At 39.9% G+C, this 9,304-nt stretch overlaps 1 long non-coding RNA gene across 1 annotated transcript; it reads right to left on the reverse strand.

The window, feature by feature from the left end:
* Positions 1-7,615: 7,615 nt before the first annotated feature.
* LOC116164804 lies at positions 7,616-8,186 on the reverse strand. The gene is made up of 2 exons (XR_004144000.1): positions 7,940-8,186; positions 7,616-7,858 (listed from the first exon to the last, which is right to left on the reverse strand). It is a non-coding gene; the product is annotated as an uncharacterized LOC116164804 (long non-coding RNA).
* Positions 8,187-9,304: the final 1,118 nt, after the last annotated feature.

Consider the following 9,304-nt stretch of genomic DNA (forward strand, 5'->3'; position numbering starts at 1 on the left):
TAGCGCCCTATTGGCCGCGTCGCCAGACGCCTCTACCGGAAATCGTTTATAAGCAGCGCACCGACAGGGGAACTTCACTTGTGCCTGGGCAAGCCTACCTTACCTTACACAAGCGACTGAGGCTGGTCGCTTGGGCTCAAGTACCGTCTCCGCACGCCATCACTTCCCGGCTTGACCGTAGTCAAGTCCGGCGCCATCCCACGTGCCAGAAACGATCTTATATATGTACATATAGCCTCTGTATTATTTGTAAATATTGTGTAATATACGTTTTCAACCTCCGTTTGCCACTTACGTTACCCCGCCCGGTAACAAGTCGAGCTTCCTTCGGAAACCTTGCAATCCTCCTAATTTTCTCCGGAGTACCGTGAAGGATCGTCTTCGCCTTCGATGTAGTGGCTGGATGGAGATGTTTTCGCTCAGTTCTTTATCTTGATTTTCTTAAAAAAGTTTCCTCAATTCACTATTGCAAAAAAACGAAAATTTCCGCATTTATACTCTCGTAGTGTTTATCCCGTGGCCTCAGTTCTGCTTTACGCGCACAATCCACTTACGTTTATATAGACTGATCGCCCGTGAATAAAGCTTTTGTTAATTTGACGGATTCAAATCGTTCTACTAGCTCTAGATTAATTATTGACAATTATATGCAGTTTTTTCCCTAATTTACATTATTTACATATGCTGAACGCAATTCTACTTACACCGCGATTATTACTTGTATTTAATTTCCTTTCTGATTCAAGGCGGCCATATTTAAAATCCACATTCAGATACAATGAACTGAAATAAATAAATTCTTTTTGATACAATAAAATCATTCATCGGCATTCGTACTTGGGAGTCATGATTACATTTAGACTTCACATTTTAATTACGTAAAAATGAACTTTAAATACCTATCCTGAACAGAAATACTGTTACAATAGGCACTTGGAACAAGTTTCAAAATTACGACATATGTCATTTTCAATGAAAGCCGTAGGAAAAATTATTTGCAAAACCGGAAAGGACATACAGCAAAACCTATTCAAAGACTTACCACCAGTCTCTGTAACTGTTGCTGAGAAAAAAATTAAAGGAGAAATGGAAACTTTACCACTTTTTTGAGGGTGGCTCCTAAACGAATACATGGAGTTAATGAATTGTTTGAGATTTTACAATGCAACTCGGCGAAATGCATTTGTAAACGGCCTAAATAACTAGTTTTGGTATTCGGAGAGAAATTTCTTAGTAAAGTAGAACCTCTTACGCATCGCTCCTTGTTTAGCGAACACTGCTGACTATCCTTCCCTCTCCGTCTCACTCGCGACTCCCGACTCGGCGAGGTCGGTAGGTTTTTACTTAAATGACCGTAACTTTTTTATTATGAAAAATTCACGGTAATGTTATAGAAAATAAAATAATCACAATGCTTTGGAGCATCGAATGAGCTATAAATATTGGAAATCGATATCGTAAAATAAAAAGTTATGAGAGTTCAAAGTGCGCACTTTTCATCTGCTACACGAATTTTGGAAGTTGACGGTCATTTTTCTAAAAACTGTGCATAACAAGGTAGGTAAATATGAATGCTTTAGATTCTGCTATAAATGTACTTTCATTTTACAAAAGGAATTATTGATGTATATCGCTTAGTTGCTGAGAAAATAAATACTTTCGGTGGCACCTAGTCGCGCGCGCGAAAATGAGTAAAGTTCAACTTTAGCGGCCTATAACTTTTGTCAGGACCACGGGAAAATGTCGTAAAGCGAGATTCTGAAGGTTCAAACATTTCTAAACAAAATGGTGTGGGTCCCAATTCTTTCTACTCCGAAAAAAATTTTTGAACGATTTCGCGGCTCTCTTCGCTGCACTACTAGGCTTAGAGTACTCAAACTAATTTTCCTCTACAAAACCACAGATTAATTACAACAAACCTCAATGCATTTTACGCTTAAAAAAATTAAGGATAGATTATCATTTCGTTTTAAGTCCAATTCCCTATATCATAATAGGCGCTTTCTTTCAGTGATCCAAACGCGTTTGGATTGTTAAATCACGTTCTTTCGAAGTGTGATCTTATGATCATGATTGCTAAAATCGTGAACAAACTGAACATAAAAGTTTTATGATCACGAATTCCTAACCTATAAATGTAAGGATATTTTTGCACAAATGTTCGATTAGTTCAATATTTGTAACTGAAGGGCATAATTGTACTTGTACTTCCACTTGTATTTAAATTATTTTCATAATCCAAACAAAAAATACGTAATTCGAATGCAAATGTGTACTACGTAAACTTAACCATACTTTGATTTAAATTCGCGCGTTCTTTCGTCAAACGTGATCCTACGAATCACGATTTTGAAATCATGATTGCTAAGCAGCCGAAAGAAAGCGCCTAATATAACACAAATACTATGCCTATATGATTAGGTACCTATGTGCATTGACTTTATACACTACTAGCTGCCCGACCCGGCTTCGCACGGGTGTTTATAATTTTCGTATTCGTAGTTACATGTTGGGATAGATGTGTATGATGTTGGTTACTGAAAAAATAATACCTTAAAATTTGGATTGAAACCCTGAGATGTCTATATCCCTTTAAATACCCTGTATATTTCAACGTCGGATGCAACCGGTCAAGTAGTTGGAGATTCTGGGGACATGAGCCACCGCCATCACCACCTGTCGATATTTTTTTGGTAGCTTCCGGAGGATGTTTGGGGATTTTAGGGTGCTTGGCGTCACATCATCACTTGTTGTTTGTTAAAGCTTGTTGGTGGTGGGCTTATTGTATTTTAAGTTGTATCAATAGTTTAGCTTTGTTTTTGGTGTTTGTGAGTGCAACCACTTTGGTGTCGGGTAAAGTATTTTATGTAGTTTACTCTTATGTACTTATATGAATTGTGCCATTTGTTAAATCAGATATTTTCCAACCACCATTGTGCTAATACGTAATTTACAACATGCGAGGTGTTAACTAATATCCATGTGCTTGTGGAATTCTACAATGTCTCAGGTTTAGACCACGTTTACTCAGTTACACGGTGCACGGGGGTGTACCTATGTCGAACCTCAACTTTCGTGAAGTAGGGCATGCAGTGCTAGGTGTATTTAGTTTAGGGTGACTCGTAACATTCGCGACTGTGTGTGCCTTGTTGTATGTAACTAATATCTTTCTACCGTGAGAGGGAGCTCGGACGCTAGAATAGAAAGGTGTTCTAGAGCTAAGGCATAAAAGGATCCGAGGGCCCTCGAAACTCCAACTTCAGGGATGAAGTGCTGTAACAAAGACCATCCTGCCCATGGGCGGCGACTCATCTCTTAACCACCTTCAGTTTTGTGTCGTTACGAGACCGATGTCCGGGGAGTGTTACGAACCACAGGTAGTAGTTGCGGAAGTCTGGGGTTTATACCAATGTCATTATGTGGAAACTGAGTATAATTGGGGGCCCCACGAGCACATTGTGTATTGTCATAACTGCCTATTGTTACGTCACAACATGAATAATATATCAGACATGTTTTTACAAACTTCACACCACCCTATTCGATATACAATGATACGAATAACTAGTAAGGTGACTTATATCAATAAATGCGTGAATGTGTCGCCCCTAACAATCTTAACTGCGCTACGGGTTAATAGGCAAATATGCCGGCCCAATTCCTAACAATATAACCGTGAAACAGGAGGGCAATCAAGCTAAAACGCTGGCCCTAACCTAACAAATAACCAGGTTCACTACCCAATGACTAACTAAAAATGATCAAAGTCCTCGTGTGAGATCGAAGGGACTTCAGCGCATTTTTGTGTGTTAGATCAGTGTTTTATTCGCCAATATTGACTCCACCATCAATAAGATCTTGCCGAAAGCTACCACGTTCACTTTGTCGGTACCATTTTCTCACTTACCGTGCACTCGCAATTCGCGTTTGAAGTTTTGACTCCACCATCATTAAAATCCTTTGGGGTTACCATATTCCCTTTGTCGACACCCACTTCTGATCACCCGCAACAATTCGGATTTGAAGTTTCGACTCCACCATCAGTAAGATCTCGTCAGGGGTTACCACATTCCCATTGTCGATACACAGTTCCGACGTCCCGTTCATTCGTAATTCACATTTTGGTAGATTTCGCTAAAATCCCGGCATAAAATCGTATTCAACTTTTGGGTACTTCACATAGCTCGACCTTCTATTAGTGACACGAGAAAGAGAGACTTTTGGGCGCCCAAAGTCGACTACCCCTCGAAGTGCGCCGCGCAAAAGGTGGTTTATTTCGCCCCTAGGAAAAAAAACAAAATTCCGCCACGCAGGAGTTGTGCGCGTTGACAAGATCTTCCCGACGACACCAATTTGAAAACAATTGGAGAAAAACTGTAGAAGAAGATAGATAAAAACTGAAAAATCTCCAGGTTAGTATAATACGCTCGGGGATGGCGTCCAGATGTCGTCGACTCCAAATCTTGTAGCCCCATCCCTAACGTTCTTAATTACACGGCACCCGATAGTTACATGTACACTCCTTGTCTTTTTACAAGCGTTTTTCTACGGGCGCGCATTTACTGCCAGCCAGCCAGCCAGCCAGCCAGTCGACCAGCCAGCCAGCCAGCCAGGCAGCCAAAGTGAGATTAAAAGCTACTTTTTACAAAAAAAATTTTTTGCAAAAATGCGCTAAAAAGTGAGTTAGTTACCTTCTAGCCGCGATTACGGGAAAGTACATGACATGTTGTGACGAATACTCTACGCATACTGTTCAAACGTACCCTGCTACTTGAATTCATTAATTAATTAAGGTAGTGTTACATGTTCTGCTTAGCTGGTTGGTGTTTTAATTTGCTTGTGATTAACATAGTTTGGGTTTTATTCAAGGCCAAGGTTTTTCTCAAGTCGCGCTCTTTTTCGCCTTGGTAGTCTGCTTTTGCGAGAGTGCGGCACCTTTAGGTTTTGCTTGTTTTGCTTTTGATGTACCACATCCAAATTCCGGGTTTTTCAGAATAAGTTTATAATAAATAAACTCGCAGACATTACAGTGTTTTATTTGAGTGCTCCTGCCCGACTGGGTCCCGAGTCATTGTATTAGCTTCGTGTAACGTAAGGGGGCCCTACCGTAGACGATCCAATCACGTGCCATTCTTTTGTTTGAATTTTAGGCGGGAACCGTGTTTTGATACACAGATTGCAACGTTGCCACTTTTCCGTGAAATCTGTCATTTTCATTTCGAGCCTGGGGGTGGGTTAAGATCAGTACAACCCATTTCCCGAATTATATTTGCACTAAAAAATGATGTCATTTGGAATACATATCAGTTATAATGTTGAATATTCTGCAAGAAATGCTTCGATAGAGGGTTTTGCCCTGAAAGAAGTAATGAATTCAGTGGTCAGGTGGCGTTATAAGTTGTGGCAATTTGACCTTTCTACTGGCACAATATAATCCTGCTGATTCTAGTCGAAACCTCAAAAGCGGAAGGAATTCTGTGGAGTATTGGACTCGATCATCAACTTGTTGAAGACACTCGGGTTTACATTAGAACCTAGAACTGGCGTTTTCTTGTTCCCAAAAAATACTTGCCCCTTTTTGAGCAGCGTTGGAAGATTTTTAATACAACGTTTTGTTTCGGAGAAATTATCACAAACTATACTTTTTTATATGGCCCGTGGAAAAAGTACATACTGTATTTAGTAGCACTTTTGATTACGAATACAACTATATCGGGTGATCGGAAAGTAGTGCGGACAGTTTGAATTTCCCGCAAAACTAAACATTTGACCATCATCGTATCTTCTATGGTTTCGATCTCCATGACAGACATCCTTATCTTGGACACTCTTTTCAAGCGAGAGAAAGCCCGTACCAATGAGTACCTCGCCGTACCTACTGTAGTTTATAGTAAATCTTAAATTACCTACTTGTTAAACCTTTGGTAAATGTAATCCCTTTATGGCTTAATTGTATGTATGTTGGGTCGTCCTCAAAGGCACAGGTTGAAATGAATTGTGTAGTCACGGCAAACCTTGCCCTTTTTATAAATAGAATTTGCGGACATGTTTTTAAATCAGCTGAAGATGTAGGGTAGGTAGGTACGAATTTATATTTTATATCTTGACGATTATTTTCGTAAATTAATTAGGCTATTCTTTGGTTTCATTTTTAAGAAAAGAGTGTCCTATTTGCTTGCCTTAGTGCCTGAATACACTATGCGTTTTAACCGGTCCCGTTTAACCGGACCGTTTTGAACGGATTACTGCATCCAATGGATTTAAATGCGAGCGTTTACACTTATCCGGTTGCGTTCCGGTCGCCGCAAGCGACCGCAGCTTGCTGCGTTTCAGCCGGATGATCGGATGGCGGGATGATATCAAAAACACGTGCATTTGTCTGTAGGAGTTTATACTATCCGGTTATACCGCTGCGGTTATATAATCTATATAAATAAAAATGAATGTTTGTATGTCCCTTATGCCTGCCTAAACCGTTCATCCGTATGCGATGAAACTTTGGGGAATAGTTGGACGTATGTCCGGGAGGGTTTCTATATAATACCTCCAACTATTCCCCAAAGTTTCATCGCAATCGAATGAACGGTTTAGTGCTATGACATACTATGCTGGAAACCGCATGCGATAAATCGCAGCCGCAAATTTGAGCGGTTCCCGCATTTTTCATTTTAGGGAACCGCACCGCATGCCGGCGCAGAAAATAGACCCTTGCTACTGCAGTTATTGAATAATTTTGCGGCTAGTATGTCATCGAATATCTGTTTCTTTGTGTTCTCCCATTTACCGCAACCGCATTCCCGCCGACAAGTTGCGGCAGCAGACCGCATTTACATGCGGCAACCACAAAACGCACGTAGTATGTCTTTATGCATTTAATTATACATGACGCGGTTTTTCATTTTCCGGCATGCGGTTTGCCGCATGCGGTTTCCAGCATAGTATGTCATAGCACTTCTGCACATACAGCTACCACAGTCCACATTAAGAAAATGTTTGTATGCGCCCATTCTCCCCGAAAATTATTCAATAACTGCAGTAGCAAGGGTCTATTTTCTGCGCCGGCATGCGGTGCGGTTCCCGCATATAGTATGCCATAAAATGAAAAATGCGGGAACCGCTCAAATTTGCGGCTGCGATTTACCGCATGCGGTTTCCAGCATAGTATGTCATAGCACTTAGGCAGCACGTACTAATGAATGATGACGTCGAATGGGACGACATATGAACGCAAGCAAATTTATGACGTTTCATTCGTTTAATTTTTGATTCTGTACATTTTTGTTTGAACTACTCTTAATAGTATTACAAAGGGTACGTTCCACTTAACGCCCGTAACGATCACGACCGCGACCGCGGTTTTGTCGTTCCACTAGCTTAGAGGCGTTGTGGGCGAAACCTTAAGTGGAACGCTTTTGAGTACGGTGTGACGTCACGCGTGAGTGAACCGTTTTCCAACATGGATGCCGTTGGGGAGATCGTAATGCGTAAAGGATACAAAGTGAGGTGGATTATGAATTCAAAAGTCACATTAAGTTAGTAAATATTTTTTTTATTTTTCAGTACCAATTATTGACACATACTTCTTCACTTTACACAAGATATTGCTTCTTGTTAATAAAATATTGAAGACGACTTTTGAATTTCTATCATAAATGCTGCGGCCATACTTAATACGATGATAATGAACACTTCTCCCCAGAATTTCTTGTGGGAATGTTTCTTCGAAAACAATTTCTCTTCTTCATTCAAAAGTAACGTGCATTCTCATTTTCTTCAATCGTTGCATTACCATTTATACGAGTCTCATTCACATTCCCTGGTAAAGCACTTTGCAGCAAACTAGTTGCAAATCTAAGATCTACAATAAAGAAAATTGTGTTAAAGCAGAATTTTCCTTAACAAATAACTTTAACATTCAGGAATCAGCATATATACTTACCAGTTTGTGCATGTAGAACATCCATAGTGTAATGTCCACCACAAGGTTACGTTCTGAAACATGTAGTTATATTTTCTCCAAAGCGAAAACGAAAAATTTGTAACGCATGCGTGTTCAAACAATCAGTTAAATGTCTCCTGTCAAGAATGTAAGGTTATAAAATTAGAACGGCCGCGCTGACCCAGGTACGATAGGCGAGCGCCGTGGGCTCGTTGCGGTCGCTAGTAATGACGTCATATCTGACGTCGCGATTGCAACCATAATGACTGTGGTCATTATGTGGAACGGCTGCCGGGCGTCGTGGTCGTTGCGGGCGTTAAGTGGAACGTACCCAAAGACCATTTACAAAATTTAAAGTTCTTAGCAACAATTTAACAAATATGGCCGATACACAGCGTTTTTTCCTAATTTTAAAGGATTTGTGTAAAATTAATAGTTCCTTGGCGTCATTAAGGTTTGATGTGGTTTTCTGAGAAGCTGTTCACATCGTGTGCAGTTAAATTTTTCGATTGCAAAGTAGATCAACTCACTCTTCCAGTAATCTACCTAGTGTTATCAACTTCAATGTCCAAGATGGAGTTTTCTAATGACGACTGAAAAAATGCAGAAGATGAACATGATAGCGATTCTGAACTATGGTCTAAGACTTGTAGGTACAATTTATGAATGACAACGAGAGTGGCGCTGCGACGATTTGGTGGCCCAGCTCCATACTAACATTTCCAGCTCCATTTGTGTTGCCATTTTTTAAGCCTACACCGTTTGTCTATAATGTGTAAAGTCAATGCTATGTGTTAAATACATGAAAAGGATTCTTTACAGAAATACGGATAAGTAATAATAATATCGAAAATGAAGCTTCGTTAAATGAGTTATTGGGGTAATCACACATTTATTTGTTTAATCTACAAATACAGTATGACGTTTATTTGTAGGACAGTATTCTGCATACTCTTCCCATGTACATCCTGAAGAACTACAACACTCAGATGTTATTGAAGATCCACCTCGACGACTACGTACGAGCTGTCGAGCTCTCATGACAGATATCCATGGTGGTTTATCTATAACAAACTATACTTTAGGAAAAGAAAAATGTTGCTACATGGATACAAAATCGTATTAATTTCTTGTTTACTATAAGTACTATCATTGAATAATAAATCTGAATAGAAAGACAACGCAATGCTTTTTGAAGGGTCCACTCATTGAATTTTTATAAATTCAATGGTCCACTTTAACGGAGTTTCTCCGTAGGTTGCCCTCTGGGACAAACTCCGCTTATTAAAAGTAACTAAATTTTAATCGAGGTTTTATACCACCTACTCAACTGAATCAAAGTGATTAGATTTCTTTAGATGACGC

This window comes from Photinus pyralis, unplaced genomic scaffold (assembly GCF_008802855.1).
Source record: "Photinus pyralis isolate 1611_PpyrPB1 unplaced genomic scaffold, Ppyr1.3 Ppyr1.4_LG2, whole genome shotgun sequence".
Taxonomy (NCBI): Eukaryota; Metazoa; Arthropoda; class Insecta; order Coleoptera; family Lampyridae; genus Photinus; species Photinus pyralis.